Genomic DNA, 10,187 nt, shown 5'->3' on the forward strand with positions numbered 1-10,187 from the left:
TCATTGAGGTAAAATAATTGAAAGAATTTTTTTTTTTTTACATTAAATAAATATTTTCTCCAAAACATGTGTGCCACAGTTATTGGCACCCCTTAATTAAATGTTTTGTGCAACCTCCCTTTGCCAAGATAACAGCTCTGAGTCTTCTCCTATAATGCGTGATGAGGTTGGTGAACACATGGCACGGGATCTGACACCATTCCTACATACAGTATCTGTCCAGATTCTGAGGTCAACGCTTGTAGACTCGGCTTCAGCTCATCCCACAGATTTTCTATGGGGTTTAGGTCGGGGGACTGTGATGGCCATGGCAAAACCTTTATTCTGCGGTCGGTGAACCATTTTTGTGTCGATTTTGAGGTATGCTTTGGATCATTGTCCTGCTGGAAGGTCCAACCACGGCCCATTTTAAGCTTACTGGAGGGGGCTGTGAGGTTTTCATTTAATATCTGCTGGTATTTGATGGAGTCCATGATACCATGTATCCTAACAAGATGTCCAGGGCCTTTGGAAAAAAATCAGCCCCACAACATCAAAGATCCGCCACCATACTTCACAGTGGGTATGGGGTGCTTTTCTGTATGGCTATCTTTCTGTCTACGCCAAACCCACCTTTGTTGTTTGTTGCCAAAAAGCTTTATTTATTTATTTATTACCATTTTACTCGGTCCCATTGAAAGTCTGACTTACATTTGGCAAACTGTAGGCACTTTAGTTTGTTGTTGATTGACAGCAGAGGCTTTTTTCTGGCAACCCTCCAAAACAACCTGTGGTGATGTAGGTGGCGTCTGATGGTAGTTTTGGAGACTTTCTGACCCCAAGACTCAACTAATGTCTGCAATTCTCCAGCTGTGATCCTTGGAGAATATTTTGCCAGTTGAACCATCCTCCTCACGGTGTGTGGGGTCTATGTACACACTGGTCGTCTTTCAGGCTGATTCTTAACATCTCCTGACGCTTTAAACTTCTTTTTTATTTCCATGATAGTGGAAATGGGTATTTTCAACTGTTCAGAGATTTTCTTGTGTCCATTTCTTGATTTGTGCAGCTCAACAACTTTTCATCGCACATCGTCACTGTCTTCTTGGGTATTTCCCATTGTGATGAATGACTAATTTGGGAGGAACACACTGCAGCTGCCACTGCAGTCCATAAGTTTGGGATACATGCAGGAGAAGACCAGGCTGGTTCTCGAACTACGGGAGTCCACAGACCAGTCGGTAAGGAATGCAAACACACTGGTCGTCTTTCAGGCTGATTCTTAACATCTCCTGACGCTTTAAACTTCTTTATTATTTCCATGATAGTGGAAATGGGTATTTTCAACTGTTCAGAGATTTTCTTGTGTCCATTTCTTGATTTGTGCAGCTCAACAACTTTTCATCGCACATCGTCACTGTCTTCTTGGGTATTTCCCATTGTGATGAATGACTAATTTGGGAGGAACATACTGCAGCTGCCACTGCAGTCCATAAGTTTGGGATACATGCAGGAGAAGACCAGGCTGGTTCTCGAACTACTGGAGTCCACAGACCAGTCGTTAAGGAATGCAAACGCCAAGGTTCCAACCGGCCGCAAGTGGGATGCCCAAACAGAGGTTGACCAAGCCGTCGGTCGGCTGCAACATCGGGAGATCATGGGCAGAGTCCAGGAAGGAAGAGCAGGGCTAGGATGGGGAGAGGCGCCACGCTTCTGGTGCAAGGCCAACCGTAGGGAGAGGAAGGAGATGGTGGTGTCAGAGGTGAAGAAGATGGAGGAAGATCGCTACAAGATCAAGGCGGTGTCGCAGGGTCGACAAGGAAGCTGGACAACCTGGGAGGGAATTGCAAACCGTAACATCAGTTGGTCAGACGTGTGGAAGATTCCACAGGCAAGACTCAGCTTCCTCATCCGCTCAACCTACGACACGCTTCCCTGTCCTCGCAACCTCCACCAGTGGTTTGGGAATGAAGAATGCTGCTCACTCTGCAATGCCCCCAACGCAAGCCTCCAGCACATCTTAGCAGGCTGTAAGATCGCGCTTTCACAGGGGCGCTACAGATGGCGCCATGACCAGGTCCTGAGAAAGCTAGCCGAAGTGCTGGAAGCGTGTCGACAGGGCAACAACAAACCACCACCAGCAGAGGACCACACCAGCTTTATCTCAGAAGGAGGGGTAAGGAGAAACACCAGGTCTAGAGAAATAGCAAGGCCCTTCTCTCCCGACCAGGAGTGGAACATGAGGGTTGACCTCGACAGGCAGCTCCGATTCCCCACGGAGATCACCACCACATCTCTCCGGCCAGACATAGTTGTGTGGTCAACAAAGGCAAGATCTGTGCACCTCATCGAGCTCACAGTACCACTGGAGGAGGGGATTGAGGCCGCCTTTGAACGCAAGAAGGCCAAGTACTCAGAGCTGGCTGCTGAGTGCCGGGAGGCTGGCTGGAAGGCTACCATCTACCCAGTGGAGGTCGGATGCCGAGGGTTCTTGGGTTTGTCAACCACACGCCTCTTGAGGGATGCAGGAGTGACCGGAGGGAGGCTAAGGAAGGCAACAAAGGACCTGGCAGAGGAGGCTGAGAAAGGGAGCTTTTGGCTCTGGCTGAGGAGGAAGGATAGGTGTTGGGGGAAGAACACCTAACCCCAGACATCAGACGCAGGGGAGAACATCTATCAGCTGCAGGGAGTGACAGGGAGACGTCCCTGTCACTGCTCCGCCACCAGGAGACGTTCCAGAATTAAAGGAGTGAAACGTTGGTGAATGGTGGTTTCTGGCTGATGACCCTGCAGCTGAAACATGGGCACCGGAGGAGGTGCGACAGGCAGCAATGCCAAGCAGGTCTTAACATCTTCCTGTACATTTAATGAAATTTGGCATGTGTCACCTCATATTTGTACGCCAGTGGAACAGGAAGTCATTGTTAACCTCTTAAGAGTTCATAATTAAACAGGTGAACTTAAAAATGTAAAACATGAATGGAAATATACTTCAGTTAGATTTCAATTAGTGGCACACATGTTTTTGGGAAAAATATTTATTTAATCTCAACAGTAGTTTTTTCTTTCAATAATTTTCCTTCAATGAAAAGGTAAGATTTTTGTGAATATTTTGAGTGAAAGACTAAGAGGAAAAACAGCAAAGACATATTTTTTCATAGCCTGTTTGCTCATATTCACTAGGGGTGCCAATAATAGTGAGTGGGACTGTATATGTCTATGATAATCGCTGCTAGACGCTCACTGTTCTTGTGCTTCCACGTCTCATTAACTTTGAAATACTGAAACGAAATCTAAATGATCAAAATAATGCTTCTTTAACTACTAATAATTCACCATCATAGAGAAAAACGGAAAAGAATCTGCAAATAGCCTAGCATACAAATCAAACTACTGACAGCTTCTCTGTAAATGTAAACAACCATCACAAACACCTGCTTTCTATATTTTTATAGCAGTGAAATATTAACATTCAAATATACACATTTTTGTACACATACACAATTTGAAATATGCATGACCAAGACCATGCACCATTTTCTTTGCCCTCTGTTATCGTACCTTTATGTGCTGCATATCAGAAATGGCCAACAGAAAAGTGAATTATTCTAATGGCTTCTGTTACCATGAAAACAATAAACGAAGGTAACTAGTAGGGGTGAGTGGGGTGAGTTGTGCCAGTTTTTACTTAAGGTGACTTTTAAGCGAGGCCATGACCGTAATGCTTCCAACTAAAATATGTACATATATTTCAGAATGTGGTGTATCCTTGGGAACAATCACTTTGGATCTGAAATATAGTATTTAAGAAATCGGTGCGGAGTAAGTTGTGCCATTAAAGAGAATACATTGGGGTAAATTGTGCCATTGATTATTGAAGTAAAACAGTATATTTGCATCTCAGAAACTGTGATGCTATATAAAAGCTAGACAAATTCAATGCAAAATTACTCATTTAAGGTTTATTTAAAGTTTTTTTTACAACATCAAAGGCCGATTTTCTACAAGCCTATTACGCCACATGAGCACATCAAAGGTCAATTTTCTTAAACAAGGCCTAGGGCTTCCTGAACACATCAGAACAAAGTTGAGTTGAGTCAATTCTATTTAAGGGTTATTTACATGAACACATGTTCAGAACAAAATTAAATTCAAATGAAGACTAAATTGAATGCAATTCTCTAAACAGATCACTGGCACAACTTAACCCAGGCCCTTTGGCACAAATCACCCCAATCCCACCTTTTTGGGAAAAATGCATCATCCAGCTGTTTTGAGCTCAAATCATGCTAGCTTTTATAGACTCATAGTGCAGCTTACCAAAGCACTTAAACATGTGTGAAATGTTTTCAAACTTGTCTATCACTGTTTAGACACAACAATCAGAAAAACGTGATCATAGAAATTTTTACTTTGGAAGGCAAAAAACTGTTTTCTGAACTTAAATGTGCTTATCTCTCATTCAAAGAGGCTCTCGTTTTTGCAGGATGAGTTAAATGGCTGACTCTTCAAAAATGTGTGGTCAATTTTTTCTATGGTTCCCTAGAAATAGGGGGTGGCACAACTTCCCCGCTGGCACAAATCACCCCACTCTCCCCTATCTAATAAGCAACTGCATATCAGAAATGTATAACAGAAAAGTTTTGTCTCAACCAGAGACATGTATATATAGTCCATACCATCTATGTTCTCAACTGTTCATACTAATGACGTTTTTTATGAATATCCTGCAGACTGTCTCACAAGCTTATTCTTGTTGATTATGAACAAACATAACACAAGAGGTCCGAAGATATGAGCTCCTTTACAACCCCTCCTTAAAAATGTATAAGGACGTTCAAATGGCTGCGAATTCATGGAGAGAATACTATCCCATGTTCACACCCTTTTCACCTGCACAGCAATCAGGGCATACAGTATGTGTCAAAAGCGATAAAAGATACTGCAATGATTAATTCCCATTCCATACTGAATATTCTGTTAATTAGTTCCCATATCAGAATAGCTTCCTGATACACATTCATCTAGGTAGGGGGTATTGGTTGACGCCCATTATTCTGTGTAGGATACTTGGACTGTTTCAATGTCTAGAGACACAGGGAATCTGCTGAGTGAAACCTTCCTCTCTCCCTTGATGCGCATCATTGCAAGAATAAAGCCTGTTTCCTTATTGATCATTCTCCGTCTGAGACTCCACCTATCTCAACACTTTCTCACACATTAGTGTAAGGCACTGATTAAACATCGGAAAGTATCACAGAGCCTTTAACACAATTTAGAGCATGTAATGACTGATATATTAAAAGCTAGAGAGAAAGAGACCGTATGGAGTGTGAGACTAGGAAAGTAATAAGGACATGAAGGTAGAGTTATAGTTAGATAGAGAAACAGGCAGAGAGATAAAAGGATATGCAGTTTAGATACAACGTTGGTTGATCAGCTATGAGTGTATGTAAGGTGACCATATTTCTGAGACAAAATCCGGGGGCATTATCAGTTCAGACACGTAAACACCTGCAAAACAGTGTAATGTTTTATCTTTGTAAGCGAAAAACGGGGACTGTCCCCGGAAACCGGGGACGTCTGGTCACCTTAGTGTATGTGTCCAGGGGTGGACTGGGGGGAAAAAGTGGCCCGGGAGTTACTGTCAGACCGGCCCACTCAATACACGGCGCGCGGCGCGCTAAGTACACGGCGCACTGCCCACTCAGTACACGCTGCGTTGCCCAGTCAAAGCATTGCACGTATCGACCAGTCAGTGGCCTACTGGGGAAAATACCCATACACTTAACATTATTTTGGATGATTACAAAGAAATTACATCATATATGTTTGTTTTTTAATAACACTTGGATCCACCAATTTGCCTGGATGGACACATGGAATTTCATGATACTGGCTATTGTAACACTCCAAGGTAGGTATAGTTTGCTAGATGAATATGCTTAACTCAGGGCTAGTATCAGATGGTTAAATGTATAACTACAAAGCGTTTTAGATAAATATACCTGAAATTAGTGCTGTCAAACTATTAAAATATTTAAACACAATTAATCGCAATTTTTTTATATATTATTAATGTCCCTTCATTTATTTTGTATCCATTTTTTTTTTTCATTGTAATGCTCTTATCAACATGGAAAAAAGGATTGGCTTGCTTTATGCACATTTTTAATTTTATTGAAAAACAACATTGCCACACAGGGCGGTACAAAATAAGTGCACATTTCAGGTAAACAAGGACTCAGCCTATAGTGCAGTCAAAACCATGGCTTAATCATTTCTTTTTTTTTTCAAGTTTGCTGTGAACATAGCAGTCAGGCCTCTTATTTAAGAAACAATGAACCGTAACAGTTAGGTTACCAATAGAAGGTAAGCCTACTACTTCTTTGATTTTAGCCAGCTACTCAAACAGACAAGCCTGTTGACATTTTCAGACAACAGTGAAGCTTGATTCATTTGCGCAACACAAACAAGCCCAAACGGGGTCTAGCTGTATCTGGCGTGGTGCTGTGGTTTTTCTAAGGTTAATAGTGGTTGCAACAGAAAGTAAAAAAAAAACTTCACAGTTTGCGAGGCCAAAAAGAACGTTAATCTCGCGAGAAAAACATTGACGTCGTTAAAATGGGTTTGCATTAGCGTTGTTAATAGCGCGTTTATCTGACAGCACTTTTTAAATACATGTGCTCAATTGAAATACACTACTTTTGTACTTAGTATATTAAAGTGTAACTTACGGTGTAGGTTGTACCCTGGCTCTTATCTTGGCTCTAAGGAAGAGCTTGACAGAGGCAGCGACGAGTTGTGCCTCATTTCAGATTGTGCAATCCCTTACAAACTGGGTTGAGCGCATGCGTAGAACTGGGGGCCGCTCCGTGTAAGGGGTAGGGCTGACGTCACTACGGTTAGGTGCCCTGGCGGGGCGTGTTGCATGCAAATCCAAATTTAAGAATCCTCTACCTCAATGCGCACAGCTGAGATAACTTCGGCTGTGTAAGAACCAATTTTCAGGTGTTTATTAATAAGGTGATGATTTTTTCTTACGTTGAATTTCTGAAGTCCGTAAAACACAAGAAGACACCTAAAAAAAAAATCAAAAATAAGCACCATAAGTGTGAAGACAGATCGCGAGTAGGAGTATAAAATTCAGTCGGTGCCTTCTATTGAATAAGGGTTTTAGAGAAAAGTAGGCTTGGGCTGTTCTACACGGCTTAAATTCATTTGTACCGATAGGCGCAGGGAGTGGGCCGGCAAGTGATGGTGGTGGGCTGGTGTTTTGGGCCGTCGGCCCACCGGGGATATCCCCGGTATTCCCGATGGCCAGTCCGCCCCTGTATGTGTCTGTATGTTGTGCTTATGTTGTAAGAATATGTATGAATAAATATCTATATAGGCAAGAAGCTTATGCTCAGTAGTCTAAGGGCGATTGCAATGCTAGCATTTGTAGAGATGTAAGGCCCATCCGGACACACCCGTGGCTGTGCTAGTGATTCTTTTGCAGTACTTAGTGATCACTTTATGTTCGGAAGAAGGACAACAGTGTCATGACAACATTCTGTGATCATATTTTATTTCAGTCTCTTCGTGATGAAACGTACTCAGTCATATGTTCCCATGTCCTTGCCATCTGTGGATGATACCAAACAATGTCAGAAGCCCAACAATTACTAAATGGTCCACCAACAATTTAGTTCTTCCTCTGTACCTTATTGGAGATCATACTGCTCCCCGCTGTTTTGACATGGATCCAGTTGCATCTGTTCCTCTGCCCTTACTCTCTCTGTCCTCCTCTGAGATGAGTGATTTGAGGAACTTGGGGAAGAGATGTCAAGTTAGAAGTACTTCAATGGTGTAACAGTTTTTATTGTAAAAACACATGACACACATTTCTAATTCTGAGGGCATGATTATAAAAACTGTTATTCCATATTTCGGTCCACACAGTTGTTCCGACGTTCACAGTCCACACTACATAAAATAGAGATGGCAGAGGAGCAGTACTGATGAACATGACCTTTCACTATTCAGCTAGTCAGTAGCTTGATCAAGTAGGAGAGACTGAACACGATTGTAATACATTTGATATATGTCGGTTCTAACTCGGTTGGTGGCCATAAAAGTTAAGAAATTTTGAGTTGTTCAACTCCCAGGGTACGCATGAACAACAACCAAGTCTGTTACAACTATACCAAAGTGGATTTGGTTTGAATGTGTCACAAATATGTTGCAGACAGGCTTCAGACACGGTGCATATCATGATTCACCTCACTGGTGGATCAAATGTCAGTATATTTCAATACAAATCACCGCTGGCTCAAATTAACTCAATATGTATGGATGTTTCATTACCATCAAATGTAGACTCAATGATTATTAACCCTTATTTATTGCAAGGAACAATTATTTGCTAGCCCACGCAATCACTGTGTTCTGATTCATTTTAATTACATTTAATTGTAATCTTAAACAAAGAATTGTTAGTGACATTGAACATACAGTGGCATAAAAGCAGATATATTTCGATTTGCATAATTATCAGGGTACTACTAATTAAAACTTAGAAATAAAGTGAGCTTGCCCCATGATACAACCCCAAAGCCAGGGCCCCTACACTGAAGTTAATGAGGTTCTCTCTCAGACGCCTCAGAATATTACAGCATAACTCAATGTTGACAGTCACATCCTGGCAGACAAATTGACTGTGCATAACCCCGCAAATATTGAAGAAAATGACGAGCATAAGTATTCTATTGCTTTTGCCAGCAGTTAGTATAAGTAATAATAATGAATATGATTAATATGAAAAATTATTTCAAATTAAAATAACAACATTTAACTAGAAAATGCATTTCCTGAAGGAAATACCAGTGCATGAAATGCAAAAGTTAGGAAAGGAAGAAGAAAAGAAAGAAGAGTGAAAGAAGGAAAGAAGAAAGGAAAGAAGAGTGGAAGAAGGAAAGAAGAAAGGATAGAAGAGTGAAGAAAGGAGAGAAGAGAGGATGAAGGAAAGAAGAGTGAAAGAAGGAAAGAAGAAAAAAAAGAAGAGTGAAGAAAGGAAAGAAGAGTGGAAGAAGAAAAGAAAGAAGAGTGAAGAAAGGAAAGAAGGAAATAATAGTTGAAGAAGGAAAGAAGAAAAGGAAAGAAGAGTGAAAGAAGGAAAGAAGAAAGGAGAGTGAAGAAAGGAAAGAAAAGTGAAAGAAGGAAAGAAGAGTGGAAGAAGGAAAGATGAGTGGAAGAAGGAAAGAAGAGTGAAAGAGAAAAAGAGAGTGAAAATATTGAAAAAAGGAGATAAAAATGGAGTGAAGAAGAGAGATTGAGTGTGAGAGAAAGTAGACTGAGAGAGAAAGATGGAGAGATGGAGAGAAAAAAAATTGAGAATGGATGGTGTCTTAATGTTCCTAGTTACAGTTAAATTGAGAGGGACAGAGAGATTTGGCGCAGCTGTCAGTAAAGCACAGGTGCAAGCCAGTTTAAAGACCCTATTATGATGTCATAATGGCCCAATGTAAGTCAATGGGAGAAATTTATATTCGTTTTTCTTTAATATCTTAAAAAGTATAAAGTTTAGAAAAGTGAAAAATACATAGCATAAGTGTCGTTTACAAGACATACGCGACAAAGTTTGAATGAAGTTTCTACGTTAAGCGGTTCGGGCTGAATTAATCGCAGAAAAAGGTAACAAGAATAAGAACTAGAAAATGCATTTCCTGAAGGAAATACCGGTGCATGAAATGCAAAAGTTAAGAAAGAATGAATAAAAGAAAAGAAAGTGAAAGAAGGAAGGAAGAAAGGAAAGAACAGTAAAAGAAGGAAAGAAGAGTGGAAGAAAGAAAGAAGAGTGGAAGAAGGGAAGAAGAAAGGAAAGAATAGTGAAGAAAGGAAATTAGAGTGGAAGAAGGAAAGAAGAAAGGAAAGAAGAGTGAAGAAAGAGAAGAAGAGTGGAAGAAGGGAAGAAGAGCCGAAGAAGATAAGAAGAAAAGAAAGAAGAGTGAAAGAAGGAAAGAAGAAAAGAAAAAGGTAAGAAGAGTGGAAGAAGGGAAGAAGAAAGGAAAGAAGAGTGGAAGAAGGAAAGAAGAAAGTAAAGAAGAGTAGAAAGAAGGAAAGAAGAAAGGAAAGAAGAGAGGAAGAAACAAAGTAAGGAAAGAAGAGTGAACAAGAGTGGCTCTGGATAAAGACAGAGTGAAAATATTGAAAGAAGGAGAAAAAAA

The sequence above is a fragment of the Sprattus sprattus genome (genome assembly GCF_963457725.1).
Source record: "Sprattus sprattus genome assembly, chromosome: 16".
Classification (NCBI taxonomy): Eukaryota; Metazoa; Chordata; class Actinopteri; order Clupeiformes; family Clupeidae; genus Sprattus; species Sprattus sprattus.